Here is a 20,387-nt window from a genome sequence, read left to right as displayed (position 1 = left end):
AATACAGCACCCGTGCATGGGTGCGAGAACCAAGTGCAGGAGGAGCGAGGAGATATATATATACATATATATATCTCCTTACCTGAATTGTCCAAAAGCATATGTCCGACCCGTTCTTGGAAAAGAGGCGGGACTGGTGGTGGATATATGGAGATAATATATATTTTTTTCAAACAAAAGACACCGCACTCCTGAACAATTACAAGTTGTTATAATTTATTTAACAGAGCCCAGTCTGTCACACCGACGCGTTTCGGCCGGAACGGCCTCTCTCACGGTAGGTCCATTACTTTTAGCAGCTGTTTTATACCATTTCCTGTACATTATACAGTCCCATTGACTTCTGGGATTTGTATTTTTAACAGTATTTCAAAAACAGATCACCTCGTGACAGGTTCATTTTGTAAGCAGTAAACACATTGTTACATTTAGGAGATACCGGTACCTGTTGTCTTTAGTATCCTAATACAATTATGCATGATAACCAAAACTTTAAAACATGTGAGGCAATAATCAGTGTATTTGTTCCCAAGTATTACTATTGGTATTCATGCGAAAGGTTTGTGTATAGTACATTTTTAGCCAGTCTTTTTTGCATGCATAATCATATGGGACTGATTGGGTTATATGTATTTGCTGGTATAGTACCCATGGTCATAATGCGTCCATTTCTTACGATAATGGCATTACTCCTAGTCCTACTCCCTCGCCTTCCTTCAGCACAATTGAGGCCCCGCCTCCCACCCAGACCCACCCCCAGCATAAAAACTCTGCCCGCCCCCACCTCCACCTGTACACAAACAAGCCGAGCTAGCACTCAGTTGAACCGCACCGGGAGGGAGGGAGGGTCCTTGAAGGAAGGCGAGGGAGTAGGACTAGGAGTAATGCCATTATCGTAAGAAATGGACGCATTACCTCCCGTCCCTCCCTCGCCTTCCTTCAGCACAATTGAGGACATAGCAAGCAGAAAAACACAGAGACGGACAACTGAGTGACAAAGAACACAAACAGTGCCCCAAACCCAGCAGATCAACATCCCTGGCCTCGCAAAGAGGACAAGACTCCGAAGCCCGAACCCCCACCAGAGGAAAAGCCACCAAGACAGGGGACCGAAACCAACAACCCCACGGAGCGGGGAAGGCAAACACCCGAGCCGGACCAAAGCGAACAAACAGAGACCTCCACCTGGAAGGTCACCACAACCAGCAGGCACCACAGAAAAAGAGGCCTGACAGACAAACCAACCAAAGGAGCCACAGCCAAGGAAGGAGCAGGACCGAACACAGGCAAAACCAACCCGAGACAGAGCCAAAACGGCGAGTCACCGGAGGGACAAAGGACGGAACCAGACCCAAAACCAACAGATCCGAACAGCCCAGACAGAAGGGAAACGGCCCAGACAGGGCCCACAAGACCCCATAGGGGCGACGACAGTCCAAAGCAGAGTCGCTGACCACGCCGACACCCCAAGGAGGAAAGGCCAAGAGGACACGAACCCGGGACCAAGAAACGGAACACAGGCCGCCACAGTGCGCACAGCAGGACAGGCAGCCCCCCGACCAGGCCCACGCGGGAGGCAACCCAAAAGGCAAGAGCCGAAACCCAAGACCCGCAAGGGGCCCAGAGGGAGGACCGGACAGGACAACCAACCCCAGGAGCAAAGACCCCGAAGGGAAGGACCGGACAAGGCAGGGAAACAAACACAGCAGACCCGGAAAAACAACCAGGCAACAGACAAGGAAGACAGGAGCACCAAGAAGCCGGAAAGACGCCCACCGCACTCGCAGAGGGGCCACCGACAACCCCAGAAGAGCCCCAGCAGGAGGGAACCGCCCCACCAAAAGGAGGCCAGCATCACGGGAACAACACCCGGAGCAGAACACCAGGCCCAAAAGGCCCACAAACACCAAGCACAGGTCAGCCAAGAGGAGGACCGACGGGAAGCCCGCAAGCCACCGCCAACCAGACTGGAACCCCCAAATCAGTCGAATCCAGGCGCACAACCACCAGGCAGCAGGCACAAAGCCCGCAGAGAACCCAGGGGAAGAGCCCGAAACCCCAACGGGCACAGAGCCACCGGAAGGAACCTCCACCGAGCGCAACACAGCCCGGACAGGAGAGAAAAACAAAGAGCCTAAGGCCAACGGGGAGCAGCAGCAACCCCCGAGCACAGACCCAGGGAGCCCGCACAGGAAAGGCCAGAGCAGCGGAAAAGCCGGGAAGGGAAATCGTGAGAAAACCCAGGACGAAGCAAGAAACCAGCAAAGCAAAACAGCCAGCACACAGGTCACCCACCAAGGCAGAGAGCTGACAAACCCAGCACCCAGACCCCAGCCCACAGAAACAGGACCCAGGCAACCAAGGACAAGGACCAGAAACAGGACCCATCCAACCGAGGCAGAGGACCAAGCCACCGGAACGTCCTCAGAACCGCAGAGACCCCCGAAAGGGCACCAGGGCAAGCCCCAACGACACAACAGCCGCCAGCAAGAGGACCCCCAGGAGAGCAGCAGGAACCAGAACCGGAACCCGAACCGACCCCAGCCAAGCCCAGAACAGGCCGGCGACCGAAGCCACCACAAGCGGAGCCGGAAGAGCCAGCGAACACCCAACCAGAAGGCAACAGAGGCCGAGCCACCAGGAGAGCACCCCCGGGGACGGACCGACAAGGGCAACAGGGACAACAGACCCCGGAGACCAACCCAACAGGAGCCAGACAAACAGGCAGAGAAGAAGAAAACGAGCCCAGAGAACCAGAACACCACAGAAGCCAGGTGCCCCAGCACCCCCAGCCACAGGACCGCCCGAGGAGCCCGGGACAAAAAGGCCCAAACCCACGAAGGAAGAGAGACCAGGCCCCCCGGACAAGGGAACGGGGCAGAGCACAGTCCGAATACGGCCCCCGACAAACCCCAGGCCCAGAGAGGGGATCAGCGAAGACACACCCCGGGCCACCAAAAACCCGACCACCAGAAGAACCACAAAGGATCTCCCGAACAGACCGAGCAAAAAGACACCCCAGCCGTAAGTCGCAAGAGGCCGACTAGAGAAGGAAGAGGGAACACCCCTGCCGCATGAAGGAGAGCCACGAGAGCAACCGGACATGCCGGAAGACCCAGTCGAAGGCCCGAGGCCGAAGGGCAAGGACGCATACCCAGGGTACCACACAGAGAACCACAGGAAACGCAGAAAAGAAGCAGCGTCAGCGGAGAGAAGCGCCCCCCCCCCCAAAACCCAGGGCACGCCAAAAACCACCAGGCAGAGCCTGCGGAAAAGCCACCCGAAAGGCCAACACACGGAAGGGAACTGGCCGAAGCCAGGAGCAGACCCCCAGGAGAACTGGAACAGGCACAAAGCCACCGGACACCACAGCCCCAGCAACACAACGGTGCGGGCCCAAAACCCGAGCCCCACCGACAGGAACCCAGCAGAGGGAACAAAAGGCAAGCAAACAGGACACCCAGTCCAGGAGAGCCACCCAGCAGGAACCGGAGACGGGCACCGGCAGAGGAACCCGCAACGAACCGGAGGAACCGGCACCAAGCCGACCCAGCACCCATGAACCACCGCACACAGGACCCCGTCAACAGAAACGTCCCGCAGCCACAGAGGAGGAAATGCCAAAGACGACCACCCACAGACAGAGAATCGACCAGACAGCAGTGACAGGAACCCAACAGGGCACGGCACCCAGAAAAGGAGGCAGCAAGCCAGGGCGAACAAATGGCCAAAACCACGAACACCCGAAAGCCAGAGGAGATACCCACAGCGGGGAGAACGGGGAGGCCCCAGTGAAAGGCACGCGGGAAAGGCAGGACGCCCCATCCAGGAAACCCCACATCAAGGAGGGCACAGAAGAAGCAGAGAACAGGCCACCCAGCGCAACAGCAGCAGCCAAGCAGAACAGCAGACCCACCAAGCAGCACGGCCAGGACAGAGTCCGGCAGCACAACGGGAGGAAAGGGGCGACCCCCACCAAGAAGCAAAGCCACTGGAGGAAGAGAGGGATGAGCAGCACAGAAGCGAAACCCCAGACACCAACCGAGCGTGTAAAGAAACCTGAAAACCCTCCAGGAGCAACACAGCGCAGAAGGAACACGGAGGGCAGAGGAGAGACCCCATACGGCAGGCCCATAGGCAACCAACAAGCAACTGTCAGCAGGCCAGTACCACAGTGGACAAAGCCACAAGCAGAAAGCACATACAACCAGTACGAGCAACGCACGCCACACACATCGCACCAGCCCCCACCCCGGGACCAAAGGGCAAGGCCAACCGGGAGGGCCGGGAACACCAAGGAAAGAAACCCAGAGTCCCAGCCCAGCAGGAAAGAGGAAAACCCAGCCGACCAGCACAGGAGCCCAGAGACCCACGTCCTGCACGCCCACCACCCTGGAGCCACAGACAGAGCCAGAGGCGGGAGAAGGATCCACAGCATCCAAGCACCCAGACGGGAAACAGCCGCCCACAGGAACCGATGGACGAAGAGGGGATAGAAGGCACCAACAGAACCTCCACACACCAGAACACAGGACAGCAGCAGGGCACAAGTCCTAAAGAAGGAAGAGGGGGGACGCCGATTGCATCAGAGAAGCCAGCACGCGAGCAGCGGTCCGAATGAGCCCCGAACTCGCGCCAGAGAGGCCAAAGAGTGAATGTGCGGCTCCAGGCGTTCCAGTAAACGAGCCCCCAGAGAAAAAAGCGGGGGGACGGCGACCACCCACGTGGTACCCCGACACGAGCCCTGCCGAGCAGCCTCAATCCAGGAGAGCACCAGCCAGACAAGAGAGGCAGAACAACCCCCACGGAGCCCAGGCGACCAGGGCGCCCAAAGGGGGACCGGAGTCCCAGCCGCAGAGGAAGAGGACAACAGCATGCCCCCACCAACCCCAAGCGACCCAGCGGCAGACAGGCCAAAGCATCAGGAGCACAGGCAGGATACAAACCCCGGCCTCCAGGAAAACGCATCAGCGCCAACGAATGGAAGGGGAAAAACAACAGAAAACGGGCAGAAACCCGCCCTACCTGGCCTCCGGGAAGACAGCATACCGGGAGGAGGCAGCCACACAGCCCGACCCGGAAACGCAGCCCCAGCCACAGGAGGACCGCCGGACACCGCCGAGGATTCCTGAACCACCGCTCCGCCCCCATACCACGAGGGAGACGAGGAGAGGAGGCACAGCCAGGAGAACGCTGCAGAGGGCACCGCCGTAGCAGAGAACCAGACCGAAGACTCCCCGGCACCGCCACAGAGAGGAGCTGAAAGGTAAGTCACACTAGGGAGACAGAAAAAAAACAGGTGGAGGTGGGGGCGGGCAGAGTTTTTATGCTGGGGGTGGGTCTGGGTGGGAGGCGGGGCCTCAATTGTGCTGAAGGAAGGCGAGGGAGGGACGGGAGGTAATGTCTTTTGAGTTTCCATTTCTGGTTGGAGGGATGGTGTCCCAAAGTTTTTTTTTTTTTACAGTTTGCAAGGACTGTTCCAATGGCAGTTATATTACAATTTTTCAGCGAGTCGTTAGTGTAAGTTATTTCCTATTTTTCTCAGTTTTTTTCAAGTTATTTCAAACAGCCTGTGAAGTTATTATATTTCTATAGATGAACTTACAGCTCTTCATCGACGTTCATCCCTTTCCGATTCTTTGTTCTGAGTCGAATGATGTATTTTGATTCCAATTGCCCATGTCTCTTTTTCCGGTCACCCATTCTTTCGTCGCTTTCTACTGTGTCAATGGCAAAAAGGTCATATTTCTCCAATTTCCTTCTTGGCATGTGAGTAGATGTTTAGCGGTTGCACAGGTTTGATCTTTATTTTTCACTGCCCTGATGTGTTCTAGGATACGTTTTTTCAACATACAGACAGTGCTGCTTATATGCATCATGCCACAGTTGCATTGAATGGCATAAACAACTTATCTGGTGGTACAAGTTATTCTTTGGTTGATGGTAATAAGTCTCCCCTCTGGGTCTCTTATGTTTTTCATGTTCGCTCCGATTTTACAGGCTTTGCAGCTGTTGCATCTTTTAAAACCATCTTGCTGTTTCTCTAGCCAGTTTTTTTCTTTCCCTTTTGATTGGAAATGCCTCTGAACTATCGCATCTTTGATGGAGGGTGCTTTTCTGTAGGTTATTTGTGGGCTTTGTGCCAATAATCTTTGCCAGATCTTGGTCTTGTTTTATAAGTGGCCAGTTTTTCTGAACGCTTTGTCTTATTTCATGATCTTCTTTGCTAAATGTCAAAATTAGCCTTGGAGCTTCCCATTTTCGTTTCTGGTTGCTGGACGTTTTGATTTTTTGATACGGATGTCTGTTCGTGTCATTTCCTTAACTTTAATGCTTTTATTGAGGTCTCTTTTTCTGTATTCTCGTGGCTTTAATCTGTTGGCACTTTTGCAAATTTCGCTCTCTGCATCCTCATCTTTCTAACAGTTCCTTTGCATTCAAATAAATTCACCGAAAGGGATGTTTTTCAGTAAAGGTTTTGGGTGAAAGCTTTCTGCATGAAGGATACGGTTTGTGGCGGTCTTTTTTCTGTAGAGTGTTGTTTGGATTTGTCAGTTTTCAATGTAGACCGAGATATCCAGAAAGACAATTTTGTGACGGCTGATGGTACAGGTGAAGGAAAGTCCAATATTGTTTTCATTGAGTGTTTTGAAGTATTCCATGAACTCATTTTTGTTCCCATTCCAGATTAGAAACCGATCGTCTATGTACCTCGACCAAAGTATAATTTTCTCAAGGGCCTTGTTGTTGTGAAGGCCCCAGGCTATTTCCTTCTCCCACCGACCCATTGTGAGATTTGCATAATTGGGGGGAAAGGAAACGCCCATGGAACAGCCACATAGTTGGTGATATATCTCATGATTGAAGAAAAAGATATTATTGTTTAGGCACATTTGGATCATTGTAAGCAGCATTGCCGAATGTTCCAGTTCTTTTATATTTCTTTGTCTCAGGAAATATGCACAGGCATTCAATCCAATTGAATGTCTGATAGATGTGTATAATGATACCACATCGATGGTTATCATAAGATATGATGGATTCCATGCCGCATTGGAGAGCACTCCAAGAAAAACCCCTGTGTCCTGGATATATGAATTTAGTTTTTTTTCCATGGGAGCAAGATAGTGGTCAATATATGAAGAGATATTTTCGTATAATGAGTCACATGACGATACAATTGGTCTGCCGGGAGGATTGAGCAAAGTTTTGTGAACTTTAAGCAGAAAGTAAATCGTCAGATTTTCCTTTAGGATTTTCCTTTTGTATTACTCTATGTCGATTAAATTGTGTTTATGCCACTCATCCAGATGGTTTTTAACGTCTTCAATCATTTTGTGTATTGGATTGTTGGACAATTTGGCGTATGTATCTTGATCTTTTAATTGGCGGTAGGCCTCCTTTGTATAATCGCATGAATTTTGAATCACAATATTACCACCCTTGTCTGCGGGCTTAATGATTATGCTTGGATTTTTTGCCAGAGTCTGAATGGCCTGGTTCTCACTTGTTAATGTATTTTCTCTTACTTTGTAATTACGCATTTTTTCCATTTTGCTCATTATCGCTTCAGAGAAAGAGTCAATTTTATTGCCTGGTGATAACTGTGGGCAATATTTAGATTTGTTCTTCAGCGCACTTTGTTTATGTAGTTTTGTGTTAAGATCGCAATTTTGGAGTATTTCAATCTCTGTAGTTTCATCATTCTCAGAATCATTTGCTAGGTCATAAAGAGTTTTGAGATGTGGGATTTCTTCTATTGTTAGCAGTGATATATATATATGTATGTCAGTTGGTTATGTCTTGGATTGCAAGTAATACGATCAACACTCCTAACTTTAACACCCATTATTCAAGTCTATGAAACAAAGTTCAAACATAGAAAATGTAACAAATGTTTTTTTTGTATTTTTTGTTAAAGAGTTTCTTCTCCCAAATCAATTCATTAAGATTATGGATACATGGAGTGACACTTGCAAAATCAAAGAGCTTAGGGGTCATATTTGATTTACTCTTAATATTAGCAAATTAATAAGATTACCCAAACATCAAATACAAATATGAAACTGATCATGAGAATTTGCCCAATCTCTCCCACCTACGTGGCCACACTTGCTTGAGTTTTTAGCTTGACCATCTCAATTTTGTGCATGTTGGCATATAAAAAAATGTTTAGCTACTTCAAGTCATGCAGAATGTGGCGGTTAGTATTGTAATAAACACTGCTAGTGAGGATGCCATATTTAAAGTAATATGCCATCAGTTCTGCCTACCTGTTAAAATGCATTTCTCTCTAAGATGCCAACAAAAATAGGGCGGTCAGTGGAAAAACTCCCCATCTCGTCAGGACAGGAAGCAAAATAATACACATACATGGCTTTAGGGACTCAACAAATTCTGTTATTGTGGTCGAGGATAATAACAAATGGGAATATAACTTGCAAACCTCTTGCCAACCAGGACTTTAAATTGTCAAATAAGTTATATGTAAATATTAGTCAGCTAAAAAAGTTACGTAATTTAGAAAAACTTCAAAACACCTATTTGAAATTCATGAATTCCCATCTAAGTTTACTCTTTCGGGTTAAATTCCCTTTTCTTGCATTTTCAGCACTACAAAGATTCCACAGAAAATTAAAACTATGCTAGTGGTCATCCATAAGATCACATAAGATTAATTGAAAACAGCTCACTCAGAAAGTGGTCTAACTCATGCAGCCTGGGTCTTGGTTTAGCAATGACAAATCCATCAGTGATTGGCATCTAATGATATCTTTGTATGAACTTTCTCAACTGTATGAGCTAAGAACCAGATTAGCTCCTTTGTTATTGTCCTTCATGGTGCATTCTTGGCTCGGGGTGCATAAATGAGGGCACCTGAATCCATCATTGCTATCAGCTCTCTTCCTGAGAGGCTAGCCTAAGTTTGAACCTGTCATAATGGAGATTTGAGCACAAGGTTGTAAAGGTTGACCGCTTGGCCAATAGCACATAAACCAAACCCTACATTACTATGGAGACCCTCTGTTACAAACTGGCCAATATAGACTATGTGGATGATGGCGTAGGTGTTCGAGTCACATGGGAGTATAGTGGACTCCTTCATATGGACAGAAACGAAGTACTGCCTCCACAGGGGAAGCAGTAATTAACACAAGGATCCTGTTCATTCAAATTTCATTCAATAGAATCTAATGTAATGTGTAAATTTAGGACTAGTTGTGAAAGCAGGCCATGCAAAGGTCAAATGTTAGTGATGATTTATTAATTTATACAGGAGTTAGCATAACGGTAAAAAGTGGCATGGCAGCATACTTGTATTTGCACAAAGGGAAGTTTAAACATTACGCCTATATTAATTTACACGGATTGAAAAAATTCCTAATGCAATTTGATGATCGGGGGACAAAACTGCATTTTAAGTGATAAGATACCTAAATACGCCACTAGAATTGATGGCAGCTATAACAGGGTCTTTATCAAGATTTAAGGTTGCACGAAGGTGTAGCTTTATAACTGAGGGTAGGTACACATTTCTAGCGCGAAACTGGTCTAGGACCCTCACCGGATTTGAAAAGATGGAGTACACTGGATGACACTCTTACTCATAGGCAGAGGAGCGCGGTGCGGTTCAAGAGGATTACTATCCACCAAATTTTATACATCATACAAAACACCTGCCTGGACTGAGGAGATACATTTTGCCGTGATAGGCGGAACAAAACAGGGTGGAAGAATATTTCAACTTTGGAAATACCACCATGGGACTCTGCATTGTTAAACAAACTGTGCATGCTCCCTGGATTTAAGAAATTGGATATTGTAGGAACACTGAAGTTGGGGGATGTTTGGAGAGCAGACAGCCTCAAATTAGACACAGATCTGAAAGAGAAATTTAACCTTACACGTATGCAATTCTTTATATACCCAATAGTCAAATAATCCCTCCTCAAGTATAAAAACTTACAGCTGAAGGGTTCAGGAGGCATCACCACTGAAATTTAGAGTGCCCCTGAAGAAGCATGCTATAACGTTGATATACCCAAAGTTGCCCAATGACAGAACATGCTGAAGACATTCAGGGGGCAATAGGAGGGAGACTTGGGTCTACTGGAGCATAATGATCGGGAACAGGCACAGATTTGCCCAAGAGAGGTGGCCATTAAGTCAGGGTTCAGACTCATACAGATATAAATACTACACCTAATATACAGTAGCAGGTTAAAAATAGTGTGGTTTGGTTCACTCAATAGGTTATTTGAGAGCATGTGGTCAGACGGGGATATTTGCCCATACCCTGCAGGAGCACTCTATAATTCAAGTGTTCTGCTGAAAAAAATATTTAATCACAGTGCTCAGTGTCCCACTTGAACTGCCTGCTATGGTGGCTTGTTGGACATCCAAGGAGATTACATGATTAATTATGTAAGATTTTTTTCCTAGTCAAGAGAGATATTGGCTAATGGTAGAGTGATAGAATACTTCCAACATAGGATTACTGGTGCAACAAAATGGATGTGTATTGTGGCAGAAAAAAAGAAAGTATTAAATCAGTGGCCGCCCACTAAATTTGAAAAATATGGATTCCACAGAGGGAATATCACAGATTGTGAGACATGTGAGCTGGTAACTTGGAAGGTAGAGGTGGATGGCCCAGAAAAGACTTCAAAGAATATGTGAGTAAAACGGAAGACTAAAAATTGCAATGAAAGATGAAATCTGGTATATTGAAAGAACCCAGGAGGGTTCGTTTTCAAACGGTCGAGGAGGGAATGTGCATTTGGATCTGGTAAAATCATTGCTTATTTTAGATGTTATCTTGAAAAATGCAATAAAAATGTTTTTGTTTTTTTTAAAGTTTTACTAAGTAAGAAATTCACTGGTTGGCAAATAAGTGGGTGGAAAATAGGTTACTAAATTCAGTTAATCCTCAGTTTGGTTTCAGTGTCCTGGCGCTTCAGGGAATAAATCAGTTAATTATCCTAAAAGCAAAAAAGAGAGAATGACATATACAATATTTGCTAATCTCCTTGCAATCGAAACCACTGCTTGAATGGATTGAGCGAAAACGCATTCAAACGCAGATAGCACGAGTTATACCAGTTATCAGGATTCAGATTTCTAGAGATGTAGCACCCGGTGCTGCCCCGAATAAGCATTCAGTACAAGTACATGCACCCAAATCAAAGTTTGAAATAGTTCGATTCTTGAGAGCCCACCAAATGCTGTATTTCAGATGTCTTTTTTCTAGCTTTGTTGAACTTAGCATAGCTTTCACATTTTAGAACACTCTTCCTTCCATTTCAGCATGAGTGAAAGCTAAGTTTGCTCATCGGAGTTGACACTACCTACAGTGCAGATGTAAGCTATTACGTTTCTACAGGTGCATTTTCATGAGACCTTGTGCTTCCGATTGGCTCGAATACGAGTGTTTAAAGATACCTCTCCAAATTAAGACTCTGCAAGAAACAGAGCCAGGACTACAGTGCCATTGGCTTGTTGTGTTAAACACTAAAAGCCTTCCTGGTAGCCAAAAAGAAACCGCAGTATTCTCAAGTACCTGCGAATCATTGTGGTTAGAGGTATAGGAATAGATTGACCATTCCATCCGTTGAAAAGATTACTCGGGTTAAAATTAACATTCACTCAGAAGTTTGATTATTCCCTGCGGACCAAACATGTCACTGCCTGGAAATGCAAAACATAATGTTTTGCAGTTTTTCATCAACACTTTGTCCTTCTAAAAGCGGGCTAACAAAGTGAGTGGATTTTGCTTCGGATTGTCAAAGATTGCATTTAGAGCATGGGTCATTGTGTTAATTCAAGAGACTTTTTTTTATCATTTCTTCCATTGCTACTTGGCAAGCAGGCCCGGTGGAGGACGATTATCAAACATATTCAGTCATCTGCCTAGAAGCTCGTTGCAGGGCGTAGCAATATTTGCCATCTGGATATTTCCATTTTTCATCATTATTAGCTAGGATTATTCTCAAACATGGACAATCGTTTTAAAAGTTTGTGGAAAGCACAGCAGGTTTTAAATCTGAGATGGGTGCATTTGACACTCTGGTATCAGAAATCCGCAGGTTATTAGACGTATGCATACTCCGATCTCAATCACCAGAACCTTAAAGTACAGATTGGCAGGGTGGCTTCCTTTAGGACTTGAACCAGTTATCTGCATTTGGAGGACTGATATAAGCAGATAGTGATTAAAACATATGATACATATTTTAGTGGTGCCACTAGTGCACTCTGGCACCAAACTTTAGGTTTGGGTTACAACCCCTAGCTGCATGAATAATCGTGAATGATCTTTCCTTCAAAAAATGTGTTTATCAAACTCTATGACATATGCCAGATATTCTATTCATGGTGTTATCTGCCCTCTGTTTCTTCTGCATTCTTCTGGAGCCTGCATGCCATAGTTGAGGTGTGGTCTTTCATACCTTGTGCACACTGTAATAAAGATCTTCATTGCCGCTGATCAAGTTTCTCCCTATGCAACACAACATTTTGTTTATCGCTAGATGGTCTTGTCACATTACTCAGTCATCACTACCATCGGTCTGGAAGGCAACAATGAACTTACCATCTACTCTATAATGTTGCAAAAACATTTCTGTATGCACGACATTGCAAACTCCTGATTTTAATGTGCACATTTTAATTTGCGTTCTGCCACTTCAATCTATTTTTCAATCTATTTAGGGCCACCTCTCGGGTTAAGATTTCAAAAGCCTTCCATTATCATAATTCATTTGTTCACCTAGCTCTGGGTTTTCAATCTTTCAAAAGATTAAATCATAAGAAAACAGATATATTGTGCTTTCTAGCTATGCCATGCTATCAGTTACTAGTCCAAAATGCACACCAAGACAGGACTGTCTCAGTGCCAAGCCTGTAATGTGAGGTTTCATGAAGGACTGAATATTCATCAGTACTCCTTTAGGCCAACCCCCAGGCAAGTCTGTAATTGAATGTACAATACCACCACTACATACTTAATCATAAGAAACTGAGATATCATATAAGAGCCACAATGACTTTGCTCACTGGATACATTAGTGCCAATACCTCATCCAGCCAGGCTCTATGGGTTTCAGATATGTTTCAAGACAACTACTCAACAAATAAATTGTTTAAAGAAAAAAAAACAGTATCCACCAATTCATAATCCTCGTTTTATCATAAAGTACTATGTATAAACGTCAATCCTTTAACAACTAAACATCATGGATTATGGCATACATAACTCTGCTCTTGAATAATGCCGACCTTCCCAACTTGAATTACTAGCTTCATCCCACTAAAATTCCTTGCCTATGTGTCTGTATCCTAGGTGCATTACCACTATAATTTAAGCCATGACTTAACCAAGGTCTCGGTAAGGAACATTCATTTAGCCTTCTCAGATGAAATAATGGATCTGTATTCGCAATTTAGTCTTGACGAAGTCTGAATACTGTTTTAGATTACACGCTGGTTGGTACAGCATTCTTAAATAAGACAATAAGTGTAACAAAGAATCATTTTGTTCTAAAAGAATGTAGAGACTCTGAGACCAAGACTTTGGCGCTTTGAATGTCAAAGTTATGGATTGTAACTGACATGGATGAGCACCTGGAGCCTTTGTGTGGTTAGGCATTAGATAATGGTCTATAATGAATTAGACTGAATCCAAGTCCTGTGGTGTTAGCAATGCTTAGCAAACACAAGGAGATGATGGGCGGAGCGCTGAAACTTTTCAGACACTCAACCCCAGTCACAGATCTGGGTTGAATTCTTCATCATTCTTTAGCTCGCTTCGCCACCTCAGTTCAGACCCAGCTATATGCAAATCAGTCTTGACCCTTTGCCTCATGGGAACAGTCCAGCCAGAACTGCCAAGCCAGGTCTTCCCTAACCAGAAACAAGCATCCTGGAACTGGATTCTGGGTAACAGCCTTCATCAGCCAGGCTAGCTTGAATCCTGTGGCAAAGTGAGCAAGGAACCCACGTCTGTGCATACCTTGCCAACTTAGGGTGAACAAAGCAAACACAAGGGGGCCTTCTTGCACTGTGCCAGACGCGAGTCCCTTGCTCTCCATGCCATTGGGCACAGGGCCAAGACTGATTTGCATATGGCTGGGTTCAAACTGGAATGGCATGGTAAGTTAAAAAATATGATGGATGTAGGCCCAGATCTCTGTACTGGGGTGAATGTCTGACATTGTTCGCCATTCTGTCAATCATTTCTTGTTTTTTCATTTGTCACCCTGAGTGGGATGGGTCCCATGCTCTCCAGTCAAGCTATCCTGGCTGAAGAGGGATGAAACACCAAAACCGGTCCAAGGCTGTTTGTTTCCAGTCCAGGGAGGACCTGGCCTGGACTTTTCCCAATGGGCACAGGGTCAAGACTGATTTGCATATGGCTGGGTTCAAACTGGAATGTCATGTTGAGCAAAAAAACGTTGGATGTAGGCCCAGATCTCTGTACTGGGGTGAATGTCAGACATTGTTCTGCATTCTGTCCATCAATTCTTGTTTTTGCGTTAGCAATACTTAGACAAACTAAGGGCCTGATTTAGTGTTCGGGAGATGGGTACTCCATTATGAACATGACGGATATCCCGTCCGCATGATTACAAGTGGATTTATATATAATGCACTTGTAATAAGGCAGATAGGATACTTGTCACATTAGTGATGGAGTACAAATCCACCAAACTCTAAATCAGCCTTAAGATTTGATGTGTATTTAAGTTGTGTACCTTGAACATTTACCATTCAAATACAATTCAAGTTTCCACTCCAATATCGTTCAGAATAGCTCCAACATTCTTGCAGTTTGTGAAGAAGAAACTGGACCCTTTACACTATAAATGATCAGCATCTGCTTCTTGTAAATTAATACACTGTTCTTTAGGCTTATCTTATTCAGTGCACTGTTTCTTCCCAGCTAGAATAGCACCTTAGACACAATATGATCCATAAGACAAAAGTTATTTCTTAAAATGCCTTGTATTTTATCAGATGAAAAAAAATGTATTGCTATGGCACGTGCCTTTTGGTGTACCACCAGATTAGTTTTGTGCAGTTTTGTCCTATCCCTTTGCTGTAAGCAATTGGTGCTAGCAATCCCCCTCTTCCTTCTTGCTGGAAATCATAAGCATTGTAATATAGATTTCCAAAGTAGGCTTCTTATTCCAAAATTGCATTTTCAATAGAATATATATATATATATATATGCGCAAACTCCTGAGAACGCCACTACAACCCAGGAACAGCGAGGCAAGCAGGAGACGGACCGCAAGTCTAAATTCACAGGTCTTTTATTGCAGGAAAGGTGTAGGCAAGAGGGCAAGACGCGTTTCGGGCTTACAAAGCCCTTGTTCACATGCATATATATATATATATATATATATATATATATATATATATATATATATATATATATATATATAGAGAGAGATTTATTTATTATACACACACACACACACACATTTCCATATGCACTAGTAGCCATTTCTTAATGGTGGCACCCACAGTGTGTGGCACCAAAATCACACATACCTTTACTTAGTAGTTTGTGGTTCAATTCTTTTTAATGTTTCGGAAAGAAAAAAAAAAAAAAGGAAATCATGCATACATCAGTAATGCCGACCTCACATGAGCTTGTGAGATCACTCAAAGCAAACATGTTCATACAGGTAACCTGTTTGGCAACCAAATTACCGCCCCCCCCAGCCCAACCTCCCCATCCCCATTCACTGCTGGTCAATTAACAAGTATCGATGACTACGACGACTCGTCACTGGATGGCTCAACTATGGCTGTGAGTCTGTCTCCGAGAAACTTAGAAGGCAAAGGTATATCAGGTAGTTAATTCCTAGTAATCTTGTGAGAGCAAGGATAGATATGGATACCACAATTTCCTAAAGGAGGCGCCCTGGTTAGTGAGTCTATGCAAAACAATAATCCATGCCTAGAATGTGCCATAACCTGTGGAGCCATACGTGTGGGTGGGAATCTGTGAAGTGCCCTAGTGGGAAAGAATATTCTGCATGGATGCCCCCATCGCTAGACCGATCTGCTTCCCCGTCTTCCCCTTAGTGTATACGGTAAAGGAGCGGGCAACTCTAAGATTGTGTAGGTGGGGAATCGTGGCAGTTGTGTTTGGAGATGCAAATCTATATTGCCAAGCACTTGTGATCAGTCCCACATTATGTGGACTAAAGTCCCCTGAGGCCAGCATCCTTGCCAGCAGTGTTCGAACCGTGCCGGATTGACCTTATGCAATCGCACCAGGCTGTAATACCAGAATGTGACCACTTTGGTAAGTGTTTCCAGGAGTACCACATTGGTAGCCGTGTGCTTGGCTCTATGATAGATCTCTTCCTATTCCTTTCTCCCCAGTGGTCTTCCCAAGTCTCGTTCCCATCTAACCTGATGGTCGTTGAGCATATATTGGTTATGTTGGTTCAGGAATACATAAATCTCAGAGATTAACTTTTTGGCAGTTTTTTGGGTGGTCAACCATGTCTTGTATTGGTTGAGGCATCATTGTTAATTAGAGCTATTGTGGGCGGTGTAATATCCAGTGTCCGTATTACATATAACCTAGGCGTTCAGTCTCAAGGAGTCCATAATCCGTGGACACTTGGGTGAAGGGGATCACTCCCTCTTCATTGAACATGTGGCCCATAAAGCGGAATTTAGTTTGTCGCCATCTTGTGAATGTCCCAGATCCTACACCTGGACCAAAGTCCAGATTATCTAAAAGAGGAGTCATGGGTAAGGGAAAGGATGTCAGTCCACACCGAACATTGATCCGATGCCACGCCCTCATCATTTTTCGTGTAACCGGGGATAAATATAGGTTCTGCAGTCTGTGCAATTTCTTTAGGAGGGTCGTGCCTGCCACCGCTCTGTCTTGAAATAGCCAGTGTTTCTCAGACTCAGCCCGATTCCATTCTACTAAGTAGCGTAATTGGGCCGTTTGGTAGTGTAATTGAAGGTCCGGGATACCCAAGTCTCTATCTCTAGGGGTAAAAAAGCACAGTTCCCGTCTCATGCAAGGTTTCTTCCCCTGCCAAATGAATTGAAGCAGCTTATCCTGGAGTCTGGAGCTCATGCCCTTTGGTGGTGGGAGTGTCTGAAAAAGGTACAGTATTTTACTGTATTGTGGCATACTTATATAGCGCAACCTATCACCACCAAGGGCATCCTGGCGCTTTGACCCGTACTCAATGAAAACAGTAGCTCAGCCTATCCTGGGAAAAAGATGAGTTTTTAGAGCCTTTCTAAAAGATAAAAGATCTCCAAGGCTTCTCAAGGATATAGGCAGAGAGTTCCAGAGTTTGGCTGCCGCTACTCTGAAAGAGCGGCCCCCCATCCTCACTCTCTGGAATCGTGGAACTACCAGTAGCCTGGAAGACGAGGAGCGTAAAGCTCTAGATGGACGATACCAGGCAAACATTCGTCGCAAAGGAATGGGGCCCAGGTCATGAATAGCCCTAAACACAATACACGCTGCTTTGTAGCGCACCCGTAGATGAACTGGCAGCCAATGAAGTTCTTGCAGTGCTGCCGTAGAAGAACTGTGATAGGGGCGAGAGAGGGCGAGTTTAGCAGCGATATTTTGCACCCTTTGCAACTTGCCCAAGAGTGTTACCGGGGCCTCCAGAAGTAGTGCGTTACAATAGTCAAGTCGACTTAGGATGGTACAACGCACTACTTCTGGTCTGGCTTGCACAGGGAGGAGAGGAAGGACCTTGCGCAGCATACGAATCAGCATCATACATGTTGAAGAGATCTTATTCACATGTAGATCCAACTGCAGGTTAGGCCCAAAAGTGACGCCTAAATTGCGCGCTGATTGTGCCGCAGACACCGTCTCTGAAAAGGACGGAGGCCAGAAGTCTACTGGGAGGTCGCGAGGAACTCGATCGGTGGAACAGTGTAAAACCTCCGTCTTTGTTCCGTTGAACTGTAACGAGTTCAACCGGAGCCATTCCGCTGTCGCCTGCATGCACCGATGAAAGGTCTCCAGTGTGACTGCATCCTGTCCCTCCAGAGAGAAGACCAGCTGGGTATCATCTGCATAATTAAATGCAGAGATACCGAAGGTTTTAATGAGCTGGACTAGGGGGCGGAGGTAGACATTAAAGAGTATGGGGCTGATGGCCGAGCCCTGAGGTACTCCTTGTCCCACTCTCCGCTCCTCTGAACTGAAGGGGGGTAGCGAAACCCGTTGCTGACGGCAGTCCAAGTAGGAGATTAACCAATCCCTGGCCTTGTCCCTGACCCCGCATTCCTCCAGTCTAGAAATCAGGGTTGGATGGCTGACCGTGTCGAACGCGGCCGACATGTCGAGCAGCACCTAAAATGCTGCCCGACCACTGTCGACTCGCGCCCGCAGATTGTCTAACACGGTCACCAACGCGGATTCCGTCCCATGCGCTGGGCGGAAGCCGAATTGCGTCTCATCCAACCAGCTGTTCCCTTCTAGGAAACTGGACAGAGCACGGGTGACCAGCTTTTCCATAATTTTAACCGGAAAAGGGAGCAGGGAAATTGGCCGATAGTTAGAAAGGCAGGCAGGGTCGAGCGTAGGTTTTTTTAAAAGCGGGGATACCACTGCCTTCTTCCAGCAGCTAGGAACAGTAGCTGTCTCAAATGACTGACAGCAGATGGCATGCAGGGGCTGGAAGAGGTCCTCTTGAAACACCCTCCATAGTCTTGGAGGGAGAGGATCCAAAGGCGAGCCAGAAGAAATCGTCAGGGCTAAGTCGCCGAACTCCTTCAAGGATGGAAGGGGAAAACTACTCAGCTGGGGTCGACTGGCCTCGCTCGCCGGAGCTCCCAAACTGAGGGCCGGCTCCAAGGAAGGAGAAAAGTGACTTCTCTGCTGGGGTCGACTGGCTACGGTCTCCGGAGCTCCCAAGCAGAGAGCCTGATCCAAAGTGGGAACAGAGGGGCCGCTCAGCTGGGGTCGACTGGCCTCGCTCGCCGGAGCTCCCAAACTGAGGGCCGGCTCCAAGGAAGGAGAAAAGTGACTTCTCTGCTGGGGTCGACTGGCTACGGTCTCCGGAGCTCCCAAGCAGAGAGCCTGATCCAAAGTGGGAACAGAGGGGCCGCTCAGCTGGGGTCGACTGGCCTCACTCGCCGGAGCTCCCAAACTGAGGGCCGACTCCAAGAAAGGAGAGAAGTGACTTCTCTGCTGGGGTCGACTGGCTACGGTCGCCGGAGCTCCCAAGCAGAGAGCCTGATCCAAAGTGGGGACAGAGGGGCCACTCAGCTGGGGTCGACTGGCCTCGCTCGCCGGAGCTCCCAGACTGAGAGCTGGCTCCACAGGAAGAAGGGGAAGGCTGCCCTGCTGAGGTCGACTGGCTACAATCGCCGGAGCTCCCAAGCAGGGGGCCGAATCAGGGGCTGCGAGGGAAGAGCAGTTCAGCTGGGGTCGACTGGCCGCAGTCGCCGGAGCTCCCAAGCTGAGGGCCTGATCCAAAGAAAAGAAAGGAGGGCTACTCAGCTGGGGTCGACTGGCTTCCGCCGCCGGAGCTCCCGAGCTGGGGGGCTGCTCATCTAGTCGGGGTCGACTGGAGGGCGTGACCGGAGCTTCCTGACAGAGATTAGTGGCCCTCTGCAGGGGTCGACTGGCCATTTCCTCCGGAGCTCCCTCCTCAGTGGTGGAGTTCCGTGGGTCCTGCAAACCTGCTAGGATTTTACGGATTTTTTCCTCAAAGGCATCCGCAAGAGAGTCACAGAGAGCTTGCGACGAGGGAACGGCACTAGCCACACACGTAGGGTGAGCCAGGTCCTTAACGATTTTAAAAAGGGCCTGAGCCTTGTTTGGAGCCTGACTCAGAGTGAGTTCAAGAAAGGTCGCTTTCGCTATCTTAATTTGAGCCTTATATTTATGCATAGCAGACCTAAATGCAATTTTCTCGGAGTCTAGGTACTGCTTCCTCCAGACCCTTTCCGCGCGTTTACAGTCGAGTTTGAGCTGGCGAAGTTCGCTCGTGTACCAAGGACTAGCTCGGTTCACTCTCCCTCGCGACTTCCGAAGGGGCGCTAACTTATCGAGCGAGCTAGCTATGGACTGACAGAAAAGGGTATAACTATCTTCGACTGTATTGCCAAGTTTGAAGTCCTCATCTAAGATGTTCGGCAATGGGACAGTGTTTAGGATGCGGGACCAAGGTCTCTCTAGCTTAGCTAGAGGAAGTCCAGCCTTACGCGAAGAAGGGTCCTCCGACCAAAGGGAAAACCTGATCAGAAAGTGGTCCGTCCAATATTGGCACTTGATGTCCACGAATGATGCCCATTGAGGATCCGCAAACACCAGGTCCAAAGTGTGGCCTTTCCGATGCGTGGAAGCATTCACCAGCTGTACTAAGTTG

General features: G+C 47.1%; 1 protein-coding gene across 5 annotated transcripts in view; it reads right to left on the bottom strand.

The window, feature by feature from the left end:
* Nucleotides 1-20,387, bottom strand: part of ATP2B1 (ATPase plasma membrane Ca2+ transporting 1) — a 552,666-nt gene that overhangs the window by 514,643 nt on the left and 17,636 nt on the right. The gene's annotated exons all lie outside the window — the stretch shown is intronic.

This window comes from Lissotriton helveticus, chromosome 1_1, assembly GCF_964261635.1.
Source record: "Lissotriton helveticus chromosome 1_1, aLisHel1.1, whole genome shotgun sequence".
NCBI lineage: Eukaryota > Metazoa > Chordata > Amphibia > Caudata > Salamandridae > Lissotriton > Lissotriton helveticus.
This window is presented reverse-complemented; position numbering and strand designations above follow the sequence as displayed.